The 19406-nt window shown below is 37.9% G+C and overlaps 1 protein-coding gene across 3 annotated transcripts in view; it reads right to left on the minus strand.

Annotated features, from left to right (window-relative positions):
• Positions 1-1728: 1728 nt before the first annotated feature.
• The window catches only part of prr16 (proline rich 16), a 674479-nt gene continuing 656801 nt past the window's right edge, over positions 1729-19406 (minus strand). For all 3 annotated transcript variants that reach the window (XM_051929980.1, XM_051929981.1, XM_028805997.2), the window contains exon 3: positions 1729-4025. The gene's annotated coding sequence lies outside the window, so the exon portion shown is untranslated. The remainder of the gene's footprint in view (positions 4026-19406) is intronic.

Here is a 19406-nt window from a genome sequence, read left to right on the forward strand (position 1 = left end):
TAAATCCTTAACTTCCCTGTTGTGTTTACAATGAATTTAGAGCATCCAAAGTGAAAGACGCATTGCACTCTTGACCACAATCCATAGTGTTTTGAATCAGTATTCAGTTCCCATTGAATTTATAGCCAAAGAGAAAGAGGCAAAACAACCCTAACCAATTATATGATCTTTAGAATCAATATTCAGTTTGACCACCTTTCATTTTAGCAAGAATACGTTCAGTATTGTCTAGATGGGTGCAAATTGTCTGCATTGTAATACGTGCAAGACTCTTTTAAGGGCTCATAGATATTTCAGTTTAAATCCCTAAATATGGGCTTCCAGCCTTTACAGAAGCATTCCAAGGTGCCTTTTGCTGCTATACATTTGTGAACATTTAATTACAATCCAATGGTCAAGACATATTGAATCCAGATGTTCTGTAGCCTTCCACTAAATTTGATTTAAACTGTCAGTTCTAGTCATTTTGTGGATTGTCCAACTCATCAAAATTTATTGCAAATATTTAATGGGGTTGGCCCCTAGAGGTTGACATTCCACATTTTTATTGATTTCATTTCCATTGCATGGTCAGATGGTCTAAGGATTGAATGCTTTTCAGCCTTCCCGTAAAAAATCTGATGCAAGGAAAAACCCAGTGTTGAGGTACTGAACATAATGCAAAGTGTATTGCCATTTTTTTAACTGACAAATTATAATTATTATTAAGAAGGCATTTTATATATTTTTTTTTTCAATATAAAGGTCAAGTTTGTCCAGTTTTTCAACCAAGACACATGCAAGGTAATATAGGAAAGGAAGGAAAGTAGTATATATTTATCTATTGAAAAAAGTACAGTGAGAGACGGAGACGAGATAATAACAGTTTAATTGTTGACACTGGTGAAGCTTGGAGTACTATACAGGTAGATGAATAAGCACATCACAAGTAATGCATTTTGCCCTTGTAATTGAAGCACAGAGTCCTTCACCTATCAGGTTGTTATATTATGGAGTACTGTAGATTGACAGATAGATAGACTTCTATGGTCCCTTTTTTAACCTGCTCATTGGTTCTCTTTAATTTAGTCCCCACAGTCTCAGACTGTCACTTGGCAATCTTTTAATTCATTCATTGCCTGAACTCGTCTATCCATTGATTTAGTAAACTACTGTAGATGATAGAATTTTAAGGTTAAAAGGCTGGAGTCTAACCCAGCAGTACCATGGAAAAAGAAGAAATAACTCTGAATGGTAAATTAACCTATCAACATAGTATATGTTTAGTAGTAAATAAAACAACTCAAGGTGGTCTACTGACTAGCGCAAGTGCCTCGGATATTCAAGAACAAGAGTTTGTTTTTTTGCTTGGGCTCTGTATTTGTGAATTCACACTCCTTATGTTAATGTGTGTTTTATCCAGGTACTTAACGTTTCTTCTCACATTCTCATGGATATCCACCTAAATCAAATCTGGCACTTCACATTGAGTTAATGTGTCCTGTGATGGACTGAGATTCTCCTCCTGTGGATAGTCTTGCTTGAAAAGTAAGATTATGGCTTACAGTAGACGTGGCTTCAGAAGGTAGATATACAAAGTAGCTGGAACTCTTTAAATGAATATTTTGGCTAGACATACATCAGTGATTTAATTGCACAGAAAGGTACACATTAGTGTAAAATAGTTTGAAAATTCAGTTGCTTGTAAGATCTGTTTTGAAAGTCAAATAAGCAGCAATCATGAACTGATTTTGGAATAAAAAACAGCTTTAATGTATTAAAAATACAAAGAAAGATTATGGAACTATAAAATAATAAACAACAAATGATAAAGACAAAGAGGACAATATCCGAACATGTAGTTACAGTGGTAACATTGAATTGTGATGCAAGAATAACATTCGGCTACAGTCAACTCAAGAAAACTAGTGGGCAATTGAAAATTCACCAGTTTGAAAAAGATGCTCATGCTTGCTATTGTGCTGGGTTAATAAATGTATCAATGCAAAAAAAAGTCATTCTTCTTATCTTTCTGATGCATGGAAAGAGACAGCTTTGAAAGATAAGCACTAGTAATTAAGCAAAACACCAAGGACAGCGTTAAGTTAACTAGGCTTTTAAGCATTAAATCCCACATCATAAGATGTAAGTTTTTTATTATAGAAATTAAAAGTATCATAAAATTAATATATGATGCCAACAGCATTTACTATACTTCTTGTTATTATTTACTTTTAGTTACAGGGCTGTGCCTGATAGGGAAAGGGGATTTTAAGGCATCAGACACAAGTTTCATTTTGATTATCAAAAGTCAATTAATATAATGAGGAATGTTATAATTAGAAAAAACTGCAACTGTACATTGAAATACATATTAATATCAAGCACACTGGTTCAAACAAAATGCAATAATAAAAATTTCAACTGCAATAATAAGCATGTAATTCAGTATGATTAAATTGCCTTTCATATACCACAAATGCATAATCATAGCTTTAATTGAATTGAAAAATATAACTAACATGAAACCTTCTTCATTTTCAGAATTAAAAATAAAGGAAATGCTTCTCTTACAATGAGCAATATTAAAACCGCAATTGTTATCTTTTTTTTGTTTTTTTATAATAATGGAATTACGGGCTATGCTTTGTGTTACAGTAATCAACTTTCAGTCAGCTCTTTTGCTATTCCTGCTCTGTAGTAATAAAATATCCTTTTTATATTTGAAAAATCTCTTATAAAATACCCTTAAATAGATATATATATATTTATGTATAGTTGTACAAGTAGAAATATAATTAAATTATTCAAAGTGTGTACATTGATTAAAGCTTTATGTCACAAATGCAAGCTATAATTAAATACATAACTTGCATTATAATAATCTAGAAAGGAATAAAAAAAAAATCCAATAAAGAACTGAAACAATCTATAATAATAATAACATTGTTGCCTACAAAAAAAATAAATAAATGAAAGTGCTTTTTTGCAGTTGCTACAGGTCTGCCTGAACAGGGTCATCATTTTAATATCTGTTAATGATGACATTTCATTTTTAACTACATTAACACTTCTTGTCATAAACAATGTGAACTTTTCAGATCTATATTTGTATAAATAACATACCAATAAGTTACTGTATTCTTTAATTATTGTTGATTTTTTCTCTCATTCTACAAAAGAAACAATTTTCCCAGGGACAAGTAACCTTGATGTAACAAATGAGTGCAAAATAATTTTCTTGAGTTATTGACCCCTGTTAGACAAAACTTGCATGGCCTTGTGAGGGTAATCTGTGCAAGTGACTGTGCACATCATTGCCCTGAACGAAAGTGACAGTGCAAATATTAAAAGACCATTGAGATGCAGTAGACTCCAGGTTTCTGAACAGATGCATTGCAAACATTTTTCCAAAATGTATGTATATTCAAATGGAACAGTGATATGAATGTCAATGCCAATTTCGTTTATTTTTTTCCTATGGCTTAACAGTGCATTTTTGCTGGGAAAATACTCTTTGTTAATCTTCTTTCGATAACTTTACATTTAGTCCCCAACATTTTAGTGATTTGCTTTACCACTGTCGGAAACACATAACTTTTTCTCCTGGGTTTTCAAAGAGTTTTTCAAACTGTTGTCTGAATGTTTATTTTATCATTTTAGAAAGGCAGCATAATAAATTGTGAGATTAGGGCTTTTTCAGTCTAATTGCTTTTGCTGAGCTCCTCAAGCTGTTGGTCTGACGCAATTTATTTTGAACAGAAAACACAAGAGATTAAGTCCATGTGCTTGAAATTTCAGAAATGAACTTCAGAATTCAGCATTTGTCAAGGTTAAGCTTATGACAGCAGGATCTCAGATGATTTGTTGCAGATTAGTCCAGTATTAGTTGTGCTCTGGCTTTGAGGGATTTCTTTTGCTTGGAGGAGGTCACAGAATTGGTTGCTAAATCAAGTATGGCTTACAGAAGCTATGATGAAGCATCAAAATGAACAAAATTAACTGACATGTCTCCAAATGCTGTGTTGCCTTGTAGCCAGAGGGAGCTGCAGGGGAAACAAAAGAAATGACAAAGAAGAATGTTAGAATTATGAATCATATTCCAGATTGCCTTTTTGAAATGTAATCTGCATATATTACTGTGTAAACAAAATTTACATTTCCAAAATACATGGAAACTCAATTTTGTACTTTTTCCTGTTCTTACTCCAGACAGTTCAATAAAAATAATGTTCATCTTACCTGGCACCTTGTGCCCCAGGGTCAAACCTTGATTCAAAAGCCATCTGAAATAAGCAATTACTCAGTCAATCAATGTCTGGACACCATGATTACTAGTGATCTCATATTAATTAAACCGTCTTTGTATAGGTTTTCTAATATAATGGATAGTGTTCTGCGGTGGGTTGGCACCCTGCCCGGGATTGGTTCCTGCCTTGTGCCCTGTGTTGGCTGAGATTGGCTCCAGCAGACCCCCGTGACCCTGTGTTCGGATTTAGCGGGTTGGAAAATGGATGGATGGATGGATAGTGTTGGTACTCTCTTTAATGGAGCCTAGAAGAGCCTTTTCATCAAACTTCCTGTCCATTTTGTGGTTAATCATGACATTAACTCCTGTCACACACGTGTGCATGGGAGGCAGCTAAAGGGCTTGAGTAAGGGCAATTCCGAACCAGACCAGGATATGGCAGAGTGCACTGACTCTTTTTCTCCCTTTCCTGCAGACCATTCACGGGAGGTTTCACCTGGCCCTCTTGACGTCACTTACGGGTCCAAGCCTACAGAAGAAGACCTTGCTGGCTCCGGCCCCTGTGATGTCACGTCCGGGCTTGAGCCTATGGCTGAAGACCACTATGAGCCTGACCTCTTTGACCTCACTTCCTGTCTTCCCCTTTAAAAGCCTCCACCTTTTCCCTATTCCCTCAGTTCTGTTTTGGACTCGGGTTTTGTGCACATCAGTGCTGTTATACATTTTGCAACTTTGCTGCCAGGATACCAATATACGGGTGGCTGCCCCAAACCTTTTTATGACTATTATGTCTGGTTTTTGCGACACTCCTTAGGCAGCCATTTCTTTTTACACAACCTGGCAAAGGTCTAACCAAAAAATGTGGTCCTTTCTAGTTGGGTTGGATCTTTAATGCTTCTTGTGTTTCCTTTAAGATTTGTCCTAGGCTTGAGATTTCAGGTTCCTTCCTAAGGGGAAAGAAAAACGGGCATCTGAATTTCTTAGTCCTTTCCTGTGTAATTTCTCCTATGCTTTCCCAAGATTGGACAGGAGCATGACTCTAAATTGTGAGAAATGTTTATATAATTTGGAAGTGAATTCCTCATTTCCAGAGCTTATTGTGCACAATCCCTGAACAAATCAGTGTATTGAATAACTTCTTTTGGTGGTCCGTTCAAATCAATACACTTCCTCTTCAAGATGAGTTGCTCTTTCCATAAATTTTAGTAGGTCAGCTGATTTTACAATGCATCAATAAAGAATTGTGTTTGCTTGTGCTCAACAAAATAGACACCTTGGAGGGAAACATATAATAGGCAAGAGATTACCTCTATATTTTCTGTTTCCTCTTGATAGGCTTTAAATTGAGTGACATAAATATTTATTGTTGAAACAATTACTGCAGCTTATTTGAACTGCAGTGTCTCACAAGCATGAAAGCTCTCTTTTCAGCATTCAGATGAATCAGAAAAGATTGCTTGTCTTTTGTCAGTTGTGCTTTTTACTCCAGATAAGACATTTTAGATTTTTTTCACAAGAAAGACTAACTTTTTTGGCTAAATTAATAGTTCTATGCCCCAATTGATTTTGTGAAAAAACATCCGAGTTACAAACTGAATACTCAAATACAAGTCTCTGGGGCCAGGTTAGCAGTTAAGACCAGGAGGAAGTGGAGAGTGGAGACAACAGTGGCACAGGCACTTGGAATCCTTTCAACTCCTCGTTATGACAAGGCACAAGGAGAGACGCAGCAGCAACTGGTCCAAGAGAAGGTGAGTGCAGCAGTCGAGGAGGAGGGATCTATCAGAGCAGTAGGGATGAGGCAGCAAGGTGCCTGGACCAGATAGGAATATGTTGTGGAGAGAAAGATCTTGTGGACTGACCTCTGAAAAGCAGAACCACATCGCATCAAGTTCATGACAGTGTATGATGTCATGTCTTCCCAACATTATGTCCAACTGCACTTCTGGGGTTTGGTGTAGAATCTAGATTACCTTCTCTGCCATGATATAGGGACCTGCTGTCCAAAGGCTTTGGGGGAAGGCTGATATCCTTAGTGGCATGACCAGGTACTTAAGATCATGTTGGAGATCATCATTGCATTTTGAAGATCTAAACTGCAAAGGCCATTCATCCACTTCATTAGACCTGGAGAGAAGCCACGGCAAAAAAAAACACCATAAGGACTGCTACACAGAGCACAGGTCTGGCAGCTGTGCGTAGACATGGTCAGGCAACTTAAGTTCCACAGCATATTGCTAACCGCACATACTTCTAGTATCAGGAAGTACATGCTGGAGCTGACTGTGCCATGGGAGGAGCATATGGAGGCCTAGTCAGCACCTGCTGCAGACACGGCTGAAAAGTGTGGTGTATGCCTGTGGAGACAGGTGGCAGAGGTTTTACAGGGCAGTCTCTCTGGAGGGCATACTCTGCACCTAGTATCACAGAGGAAAGAAGAAGATGAAGAAGAGCCATCTACAGTGCCACAGGGGCTACAGAGAACACCTCCAGGTGGCTCTGGATTCAGTGAGGAAATCCATTGGAAATTGATGCTAAGGTACAAAGTTGCTGGGTAATGTAGGTGAGAGTGTCTGATGTTTGAAAGATCCAAAACACTCAACGCTAAGATGATGATGATGTGTCCTAGCAAAGTATCAATAGATAAATCATTACAACAAAAGAGCTTTATGTATTTTTTATACCAATGGAGTATTTGTCAGAATTAGTTGAAAAAAAAATCAGTTCTTTGCTTTTTACACATAGTAAGTACATAAAATGTTCAGACTTGTTGATGAATAGTCAACATAGTGACTATCAATCTGTACTGTAATTTTAATGTTCGTGGACATAATTCAATATAGTCCAGCAGAAAAAAATGGGGAAACATACAGCATAAAAATAAATATTAACAGGTATAATATTGTCTAGACCAGCAGCCAGTGAAATATGGTGGTGCATTGCTGAGCCGCCTAACAAATAATTAACATTGTACCGAAAAATTAATCAGAAACTGCCTGCTGAAAAATGAAGGGTCAATTAATTTTAAATTTGTGTCACTCATAAATTAGCAAATAAACTTTGAAGAATTGTTCACTGTTATGTGAAATGGCTATATCAGTAACTTCCACATGGAAATAAAGAAACCAAGTGAAAAAAATGTTCACACATTTGTACAATGCCATAACAAACTTATATATTTCAAAAACAGCACAATGTCTAAGAGCTACTGCACATTAATATTAAAATAAAATCATTTAGCACCATGGCTCATTAAAGGTAGTCTTTTATAATAGAAAGTGTCATCATACAAAGGAAATAGAATGAAAACAAAAAAACTGTGCCATCACAGGTAATATTTCTGTCACCCACTTATAACACAGTCTTTCTCAAATATGTCCTTTTGCTCAAGTTTGTGATCCTTTGCCTCAGATTTCCTCCCAATTCCAAGCTTGTGTTTTGTCAGCCAAGAAGAAGCTTTAAACCCCATCTTGGCTAAAACTTTGGAATCAATTCTGGGCTAAGGGGCAGCTCTACTTGGCTACAGACATTTTGGCCGAAAGCTCGTTTTACCTGCTATTAGTGTCCTTGCGCCAAAAAGCTCACAATATCATCTTAAAAGGGCTATGTTTCCAAATTAGCTCTGTATTATTCCAAACGTGAGTATTCAAAGTGGTTTGGCTAGACCACAGCATGGAGCACATCCATCTGCTTTTTAAGTGCCTTCTAACAACAGAGTTAGTAAGCAACTCTGAGGATAATGTTAAGCAGTCCAGGAAATGCACATGTAATCGACAGACTGAGACATGAGCCAGTCTCTAAAATTCGGAAATGCCGTTGTTTGCAACCAGAAAGTAACACCATGAATGAATTCTGAATGAGAATTGTCTGAAGCCATCAACCAAAGGATGAGTTGTCACCAAAACCAAGAACTTAAAAGGTAAGCCAAGCTTAGAAAGGGAATGCTGTGAGCTGTTAACCACAAAGCTTTTTTGTTTTTCATTTTTGTACCATCCATACATAGTATGGCAACATACAGTGGTATGGTAAAGTTCCCCAGAACTGTGGCGCAACATATACATAAACAAAGGGCAAGTGCAAGACAAGTAAAGAACTATAATATACTGTATTATATATATATTAGATAAATAAATACATAATTAATAGGTAATAAATAGATAGTAATAAATAATTTTATAAATAATAGTGAAGCACAGAGTTCTGAGTCTGAAAGCTAAGACGTACAAAGTGTTGCAGAACCTGGCAGAACTGATTTGGATAGTATGGTACCTTCTGGCAGATTAAAGTGGGACAAAGAGGCCATGGGAAGGGTGAGAATGGTTCTCCACAATGCTGCAGTCTTAACGGATGCAATGCTAACTAAAGATATCTATAATCTAAGGCAGAGAGGTCCTAATGATCATTTCTTTTGTGGGCAATAGGACCTCAGAGACACTGGAGACCTCAAACTAGACAATGATACAGCTGGTTAGGACTCCCTCAGTGGTGACCCTGTAGAATGTGGTTAGAATGATGAGGAGATAATTTTGCCTTCCTCAGTCGTGAAAGGAAGTGGAGACCCTGCTGCACCTTTTCTGGCTTTTCAACCATTCAAGGATTCTATCCATAATCTCAGACACCATACTGAGTACTCTGTGAGGTTATAAAGAGGAGTATTGTGACATGGCACGTAGTGCCTCTAGAACCATTGACCACAAGTCCTAGCAACGCAGTTACAAACTGCTGAAGCTGCAAAATGGTAATGTAACACACTTAAAATTAAATGGAATATTGGTATTAATCAAAAACTAAATTATTACTACAAAATGCATATGAGGAACCATTCCCTATGTTTAGAAGTTTCAAATGATCTATAACAGGGAAATGAAAAAAAATTGTTTTACACACACACACACACAAAAATGAACAAGGACACTCTGCTCTTGTCTTCCTAAAGGAGCCATTCTCTTTGATTGTTTGCTGCCAGGCCAACATAGCCCCATTTTTCTTTTGAAGAAGAAGTTTGCATCAGCTATCCTGGAATAAAGATAACATCTTGCCATCCCACCACTGCCTCTCTCTTGTGTCTCCCAACTTTTGCATTTTGTCTTGTGAATAACGTTTACCGCCCCCAACTGCAAAATTATCTGACACTGCCTTTCAATGAGAAATTTCCTCCCCTGTGCCACATACATTATACTCTTACCCTTGGCAATCCCGTCATCTAGGCACTCTGTCTTATTTTCTGATGTGGTTAAAAAAAAAAAAAAAAAAAAAACCTAACTATCCAAAAGACCAGTGCTTAGGAGAACTGTTGCCCAATAAAAAATACAATTGGGCTTATTAATGAAAATATTCACAAGGAGACACCAGTGCAAGAACAGGTACAAAGATTTTTCTTAACAAAGCAGAGATTGTGCCCATAGTGTTTACAGTTACAGACAAATTCTGATAAAATCAAAGTAAATGGGATTAAACTGCATTGAACTGTTTGCAAGAAATGAATTGGCTGCATGCAAAGATCAGTCCAGTATTATTTTAAAAGGCACCAAGACCAGTAAGTATCACAGGCCAATAGTGGTCCATTAGTTTAAGTATTCCAAAAGCAACAATTGCAAAACATTAACCTCAGTATTCAAGGCAATAACAGTGGAATACGAGGTATGGTTATTTTATTTTTCCTGACGCATGAGATAACATGAATGTAGGGGCAAATATTGCAGTGTCTACACAGACCATCCTCTAAGTAAAGAATTTCCGAATAAACAAGTAAACATGGTGATGTAATCCCAAGTGGTTTCCAATTGAAGGATGTTTACCTCAAAATGTATGCAGAAACTGAAGGAAGTGCTGGATAAGAAGACAGCTGCTGTCATTTCTGATGAAGTGTCAGATCAGGCAAGGCATTATGTGTTGAATATTTTTACTGCACCTGTTGTGATGGATAAATTGGGTCGAGTCAAATCATGTTTCTAGTGATGACAAATTATAGCACATTGTAGAAAGCTGTGGCACAGACCATTCATATCTACAGCATTTTATTTGAGAATGTAATACTGTTAAATCCTGAAATTGCAACTTATACAAAAGCAGGCATATGAAAATGTTTTATCATATGAATGTTCTAACATAAAACATACATTTCTCTACTAATTCATCTTAATTTAAGCAGTTGATAAGTCTTAAGGCATTTTTTTCATGCTCTTTCAATGCTGGTGGGTAAAAGACAAAATATCTAGAAAGACCACATTTGTTCAATATCTATGGTCACACAATTGAATGGTTATTTAACAATCATGACAGAACACTTTGACTTGTTATAATGTATAGTTAAGTGGAGAGCTACCAGCAGTTGGAAAACAATCAACACTTCCTCTGACAATTCATTTAACGTCATCTTACAATCATACAAATGAATTAGATGCCTTACAACTAAACTCAATATGGCACATCAATACAAAAATATTTATAAATATGCAACTGAATCATCTAGTTGTGAGCAGTGACAGGGAGGGAAAAAAGATAGAGAAACAGCACATGGTACAAAACCCTCAAAGGCCCTATCACTAAAGTGAAAAACAGGACAGGAACAGTAGTAGAGTACATCCCCAAAATTTGCAGGGGTTACATTCCTAGAGCACCCGCAAATTGTGAAAAACCGTGTCTTATGGATGTGGTTTAAAAATAGCATATTTTTATAGTTTAAACCCTAAATATGCCCCCAAAAACACTTTAATTTCATTTCAACCTCAGCTTAATACATTACCTAAAAAAAAGAATGTAAAGGTAAACCCGTATACTGTACAGTACTGTACTGATATGTCACCCGCAGTGCTAGAACGTAAAATACCGATGTTACCCTATATGTACTGTAATTCATGCAAGCGCATTTTCATTGCCAGAAGCCTTAGAAGGTGCAGGGCATTTCGGTGGGGCTTTAACCCTTAAACTGCCACATACTTGGGGGTTAATGCATCCCTGGACGCCAAATACTTTTTTGCTGCACTTTTTAAGTAAATGTCACAATTCACAAAGAAAAAGTTAAATTTTAAATGAAACACATTTTTTTCATGCAAAGAGCATGAAAGATCATTTTACACACTGCTAATGAACTGTAAAAACTATTTAAAAAACTACTGGAGCAATATATACAAGGTGCAAATGACGCCACCAAGCCAACTGCGCTTGAACTAGCACAGAGAGGTAAACGCTGATACTTGGTTCAGGTATGTGGACGACACCTGGGTGAAAATCAAATCTCAGGAGGTACCACAATTCACTGACCACATCAACTCACTGGACAAACACATCCAGTTCACCAGGGAGGACATGAAACGTGACAGGTTAGCTTTCTTAGATTGTGAAATTTACATCAGCAATGGGGGACATTTGAAAGTTGATGTGTACCATAAACCAACGCATACAGATCTGCATTTAAGGTTTGACTCCATCCACTAGAGCACAAAATAGGTGCCATCAGGACTCTACAACACAGAGCAAACACCATACCCACAGGCACAGCAGCGAGGGAAGCAGAAGAACATCATATCTGAAAGGCCCTGAGAAAATGTGGTTATCCCAGCTGGACTTTTGTCAAAGCAGGGAGGACACCTAAAGAATGCTCTAAGCAATCCAGGAGAGGGGAAGGACAACCGCTGCCTAAGCAAAAACCTTTGGTGATCCCTTATGTGTCAGGAGTATCGGAACAACTAAGACACATTTTTTCAAAACGCCAGGTCTTGGTGGCTTTCAAACCCCAAAACATGGTACAGCAAAAATTGGTCCACCCCAAGGACCGGGTACCCCTGCACAGATAGAGTAATATAGTTTACGCAGTTAAGTGCCAAGAGGATTGCTGTGAATTATACATCGGGGAAACCAAACAACCACTGGCGAAGCGGATGGCATAACACAGAAGAGCTACCTCGTCAGGCCAGGACTTCGCAGTCTATTTACACCTACAGGACAGTGGTCACTCTTTCAGTGATGAAGATGTGCATATCCTAGACAGGGAGGAACCCTGGTTTGAGCGAGGAGTCAAGGAGGCCATTTACGTGAAAAAGGAACAACCATCTCTGAACCAAGGAGGGGGCCTAAGAGTACATCTTTCACCATCTTACAATGCTGTGATTGCAGCCATTCCCCAACTCTCTGTGAATGGTACTCATGGCCATTGATCAATGGACAATTTGCATATCATTGATCACATGGCCCATTGTTAGTCAATGGTGCTAGTTTCGGTCATTATGCAAAGGTACGGTTTATAAGGTTGGAGAAACCTGCAGTCAACTGAGACTGAGGAAGTCACTTGGATGAGTGATGCAACATATTTCCCTGCAAAAGAACTATGTCCAGATGAACTGAATCAACTTTATAGAACTTGCAGGCTACTCTAGTGCAGCGGCTGAATCCCGGAGACAGTGAGGCAGCAGTGATGCAGGGGCTGGCAGTGGTCATGAGCTGGCTGCTCAATGAATGTACGGCACTGACTGATCATCTCCGGCGTGCTGGTAAATTGCACTGGGAACCGATAATAGCCGGTTGCGGCATTCAATGAACGTACATCTCCAAATATCCTCGGCTCCTGCATGCTGGCAAATGGCACTGGGAAATTACTGTAGTTGGTTGCGGCAGTTTAAGGATAAAGAAGAACAAAATGGAAAACACGAGAACACTCAGCTGGAGATGCGTCACAGGACAGCAGTCAATCACCAGCAAGGAGAAATGTATAATGCTGTAGCGGTCCGGTGCCGCTAAGATTCACACCGTCAAGAAGATGGTGATTTATTTATTTTTATGGTGGAGATTCCAGGGATGCACCCAGCTTTGACCCGACCCGCACGCAATCACAAACAGAGACAAAAAAAAGCAAACCAGTAATTAAACAGCAAATATAGAATGTAATGAAAACAAATGAAAACAACAATACCACCCCTGTTCCCCTTATGGCAATTATACATTAAATACAACAAAGCACCAACAAAACACACACAGTAAAGTCCATGAAAAACGGCAATGGATGAAATGTAATGATGAAGATAGATAGTCCAGAGATCCACACGTTGAATGGGAATGTAAAGATAGTCCTACCAGTTGTTCCTAAAATGGTGCAGTCGGGTGGATGGGTTCAGGAGCGCTTCTTTCTTTGCAGGATGGCAATGAATCCACTTACAGTCCCCATGTACACAGGAAGACAATCCAGACCCCAACCACGAAACAATCCAGGACAAAACGAATAAGTACAGGTAACCCAACAGAAGGCAGGCAGAGAGACAGGAACTTGAAACACAAATTACAAAAATTTTTTTTTCTTTCAATCACCGGCTCCCTTTTTAAAAGCCGTCCTGACATCTTTTGACCCCAACAGCCCCTGCACCCTCACCAGAAGACCAATCAGAGCCACTGCAGGGACTGCTGGGAGTTACAGTTTCAAATTCTAGTAGAGTACGCTCTCGGATTGGCTACTTTCATCATCCCAAGCCGCGTTTTCCTCTACGGTTGCTTCCTGTTCTCTCTACAGTGCAGTACTACCACGAAAAAAGCCATAAAAAATTGCATAGGTTATTTGCCGTATTCCACTAACAATTATTGGTTAGGTTCTAAGGAAAAATCTGCGAATGACTGAGGCCGCGAACCCTGAACCGCATCTTCGCGGGGGTCTACTATACCACATAAAGCTGGCAAGACCTTGCTTTACCTCTTAAGTCTAAAACACAGACAGTAGGTGTGGGCACCTGCCTGCTTAATTTGATTCTAAATAAACATGAAAGCACCAGGGTGCTGAGCAAATACTGGAAAGATAACACACTCACACAAGCAAAGAAAAAAGAAGCAATTAACTGCAAATAAGCTGAAAAATACAAGAAAAAGGGATGCAAATGCACACTGCATAAACCAGTTAAGCAACAGAATATTTAAATGATAGAGTCTGGTTTCTCTAAATAGACCAGAAGAGCTGTTAAATCTTACAATCTTTTCAAGTCATATCATATAGTGTCCAACGATTTATTGTCAAGAGTCAAGACCATGCACAAATGACACAACAAGCCCACCAGGGTCTCTAATTGCTTCAAGGGTCCCAAGTTGATTACCATTTCATTACATCACAAAGCTGTGGTCAGATCCATTATAACATGCAAGAATGGGAGGGCATCAATAAACAAAAAAAGATGCTAAAAAAACAAATTCATAAAACAGTGCAACTATCTCCTCTAAACAAAGACCTGGATAGATGAGATCTATAGACGGCATTTTGAAATTTACAAAATATGAACCCACTTTTAAAAGAATGCTGAACATGTTATAGACATTTTTTTAAAGTAATACATTGTAGTGGGACCACAATAGGGGGTTTTATTTGTGTGTACATATGTTCTGTTGAGTGATTTTTAAATGTGAATAATAAGACTGTTTTGTGTCGATGCCTGCTTGTAAATTAGGGTCAGTGCCTTTAAACAGGTTTGCACTGATGCGGAGGGGCTTGTGAGATTTGCAGTTTGTATGCACTGTTCTGATAAAACCGGAAGATAAGGATGTGGCGGGACTTTTTGATTGTACCATTTTCCAATCAACTTCATCATCAGCTGCTCCTAAACCTTTCATTAACTTGGCATTTGTAACAGAGAAGGAGAATGTTTGACCACCAGATTTAAGGACAGTGGTGGGTTCTTTTTCCTCCCACTCCAGTCCATCAATGAAAAGAAGCAAGCATCTGAAGACTATTCTTCTGGACTCTGGTGGTAGGGTAGTATTTCACTATCCAAGTTCTGGGAAGCAGTTTATTAAAAGGGAGCGTACCTCGCATCTTTCTGTCCTAACCATAGTTTATGTTTCCAGAACCACTTCTATCACCTAGAGTAAGGACTTTTTTCCAGGGCTGTAAATATCATCATGTGGGGGTTTCTTTTGTAGTGTTTGTTTAGTACTTGTGTCATTATTTTGCTTTACTGTGTTTGCAAATAGTTATTCTAGTAAATAAAGAATATTTATATATTTGTGTTTTGGGTGTGTTTAATCAGTATGGGCATTGGCTGGAGGGTGCTATGAATTTAGTTTTGTTAAGTTTTGACTTGATTGTACAGAATGTTATATATTTTTAATAAATTCAATAAAAGATAAAAAAATTATAATCTGTATGGACATTTTCCTGGGGTGTTGTTAATATTTAGGTGCTAAGGGGGAAACACGGTAGGGCTTAGGTGTTGGCCTGATTATATCTGTCCCTCATTTTAAAAGTGTAGCTGCTTCTTTGCTACATAAATCTGGTTGCAACCTCCACACTTGCTAGAAGTCGGGGGGTGCGCTACAACATTATGCACAAAGTAAGCTACCAACAAGTTCTTCAGATTGTGTGCCTCAGTGCCTAAAAATGAAGAGAGGTGTAGCAACTAACAGACAAAGCATTTACAGGTAGCCTGTATTAATTTGGAAATATCTAGTTTCACTTTGTATCATTTACTGTATGAAATATTATCAAATTTAATGTTAATGTTTTACTTAAAAGTTATATTCATGACATTATTTTGGCACCTTTTGTTCTGTCATAGATGCAAGTATTTTGTTTTTATTTATAATACTGTTTATCTTTCCTCCCTGTGTCTGCGTGGGTTTCCTCCGGGAACTCCGGTTTCTTCCCACAGTCCAAAGACATGCAGGTTAGGTACATTGGCAATTCTAAATTGTTCTTAGTGTGTGCTTGGTGTGTGTGTGTGTGCGTGCCCTGCGGTGGGCTGGCGCCCTGCCCAGGGTTTGTTTCCTGCCTTGCGCCCTGTTTTGGCTGGGATTGGCTCCAGCAGATCCCCGTGACCCTGTAGTTAGGATATAATGGGTGAGATAATGGATGGATGGATGTTTTTCATTGAAATGTATGTCATGTGGTCAAGCACCCGTTACCCCTGTTCATCAAAGATGGAAGTACACATTTCCAAGTGTCCAAGCTCTTGGACTTATGAATAACATTACTAAAATCTTCATTAATGCTAGCGTTTGTTAGGGATCTGCTTTTTAGTCTACATTAGGAATTCTACTCTTTATGTTGTCTATGATTTTTGAAATGTTTTTGGTTTACTTTTTGGTGTTTTTGTTCTTTTAATTCAGACCCTTGAATATTTTTGACCGTTCTTTTGTCTTGTCTCCAAAAATGTAACACATTTCTATTATTGTATGAAACACTTTTTATTTTTGAAATAGTCTGTGTGTAAGTGTAATGTGTTCAATTAGGCTGCTCTACTTAGATGTGTGTATTTTAGTTAATTAAGCAGTTTTCTACTGTGAGGTAATCCAAAAAACACTAAGGACCTTCTTGCATTCACTAATATTGTTCTCATAACGGAATGTAGATACTGTAATAGGATCTTTCTCTTTTTAAATGTTATGACCTTTTCTGGTTAAGAGATTTAAAGAAAATCACTTAAATTACCAAGTGGTCTGGCATTCTAGTGGTAGGAGGGATAGATCAAAAGGAAACTGAGCAGCTGTAGGAAGCTGGGAGAGTCTGTATGTTGATGAGAAGTTCAAGAAGTGGCAAGTGTGTTGTGAACAAGGAGAAACCATGAGTTGGAGAGAGGATTGTGAGGATTTGGTAACACATGTGCAGGTGTGTAAACAAGTGTTAGCATGATTGATCCACATGTACATGGGGCAAGGAGATGTAAGCCATGACCTGCCTTGATGTCTGTTTGTTGATCTGAGGATGTCCCCAATAGATTTTATCAGTAGAGAAACTTGCTTGGGTGCATTACAGTTATGTGATTGCATGTGATGAGTTACACAAATATGCTCATTCATTAAAGGCCTGAAAAGCTCATTCTGTGCAGTATACCTGTTATTTCCATCTTGGTGCTCATCATATGTGTTTGTTGGTTCAAGGAAAACCAAAACTGTTTTCAAAGCTTTTGAAACACTTTGTTGATGATAAAAGAATACTGGACAGCCATTCAAATTTTATAATTCTGCTAAATTTTCCATCCAGCAAAAAATGTTTATTTCACTATTTGACTTAAGTGCTTGTAAAGCAAACTCCAGATTTTCGGATATTCCTGTTATTCTCCTGTCATCAAACATAGTATGTGAAATCCACAAGGACCATATCTGAATGGCAGCCCAAGATCATATTTGCAGATTGGCAGAACTGCCTAACTGAGACTGTTGCTACTAATTCTGCAAATGAAGACAGAAGCTACCTTTAACAGAGTATTATTTATTAGATAGATAGATAGATAGATAGATAGATAGATAGATAGATAGATAGATAGATAGATAGATAGATAGATAGATAGATAGATAGATAGATAGATACTTTATTAATCCCAATGGGAAATTCATTATTGATATATTTCAAAAATTTCTTTAGGTAGGAAGGCTTTCAAGAACAGAACACATTTTTTTAATGTCTTTGCAAATAATTTCCCCGAATTATAGCTGTTATTCTCTTTATAAATGAAAGTCCATGTGGATTAATAAACAATCCCCTTAGGATTCCATTCCAGATCTTTGTATTTCATTATACATCTATATTACTTATTTCAGTATACTTTATTTGAGTTACTTGTTAAATTCACTATCATTAGCTTCAGGAATAGATCCCAAGTCCACAGGCCCCAGGTCTAGCCAAGATGTCGGGTCACTAACACTCAAACCTGCAGATGGCCAGAACCAAACCATAGACATGTCCAAAAGCATGCATTATTCAACCAAATGGCAGTGTTTATTTGTATTTCTGGGACATCAAGCACAATCTAATGAGTTCATTTTAGGAGGTGAATAGATAGTAAATACCACATAATTTAAATAACAATAATTTGTATTAGGGTTACCATACGTTACATGGAAAAAACACGCCAACAACTTGGAAGAAACACAATACACGCTTTGCATTCAATAATAAAACATGTAAAAATCCTGCGATAACACATTTCACTTTTGCAAGAAAAGCGAAAAAACTTGATCATCACTTGGCTGCTTTCCTTCCCCACTAATGATCTTGAAAATCACAGCCACTAGTTTGCTTAAACTAAAGCAGTCCTTGATAAAACCAAATGCAGTGGTTTGGTGGTCACAAGCGGCTCTCTGAACATCCCACACTGCTATTCTGTAGAATCTCCACAAACATCTTTATAGATATTGATAATATCTCTGTTTTATATTCTGACACAAACAATCAATATAGGCCAGAACCTATCACCAGGTCTAAATACAGTAGAAAATTTATAAATGTAAAACATGCTGTGGTGCTTTCTTAATGAAGAATAAGTGAAGAGAAAAAAAATGTCTGCTAATTAATTGAGCTCTGTGTTATCAGATGTTGTCACTGATTAGGAATCTAGTTGGAACAAAAACCTGAAGCCACTGTGGGCCCCCAGGACCGACATTGAGAACCACTGCCTTAGGGGATCCATGCCTGATTATTACTATTGTAAGAATCTGATATTCATTTCCCAAAACAAGGAAGAATGCTAAAATGATAACAAGATTTGTACTAAGTACTGATATATGATTACTCTGTGATTACCACATAAATGAATTAATAAATACAGACACATGATCTGAGAGGTGAAAGAAGTAGTTAACATGGCTTCCTATTGATGTATTGGATGAAAAGGAAAAGCTTTCCTAACAAACTGTTTTGAGAAATTACCAGTAGATAGGGCCTGTACCAGCGCAGAGTAGAGGTCATCTTGGAACTGAGGCCAGGGAGATGTGTCTAACTGTAGACCACAATAGGAATGACGCTGGTGTTATAATGCCCATAACATCATGGAACTCCCACAACATCAGCCGTGAAGTGCCCTCTAAATCCGATGGCACCCCCACAACCCTAACCTTATCCATTGTGTAACCATGCATTCGATGGGTATTTCGTGACTTATGTTGTGGGCGCTACTTGACTGACCTCATTGGTATTACAGCCTTTAACACTAGAATGACCAGAGTTTAAAAAAAAAAAAAAACTCGTAGATCTGTCCCACCTTAAATCGCTTCTTAAATCCGTTCGCAGCTCTCCGCCAGCATCTTTTGTCTTCTAAATGTGCAGATAAAGACAAGCTGCAAGCAGCCGGCTATTCCATCCCCCACCGACTTAGAACGTGCACAAACTTCTCCCAGCTCATGCCTTGATTGATTATCTGGGATTGAAGTGGAGTTTTAGAGTGGAAATAATAGATTGTTATTTGGAACACACGTATTTCATGTGTGTTCTGTT

The sequence above is a fragment of the Erpetoichthys calabaricus genome, chromosome 7 (genome assembly GCF_900747795.2).
Source record: "Erpetoichthys calabaricus chromosome 7, fErpCal1.3, whole genome shotgun sequence".
NCBI lineage: Eukaryota > Metazoa > Chordata > Cladistia > Polypteriformes > Polypteridae > Erpetoichthys > Erpetoichthys calabaricus.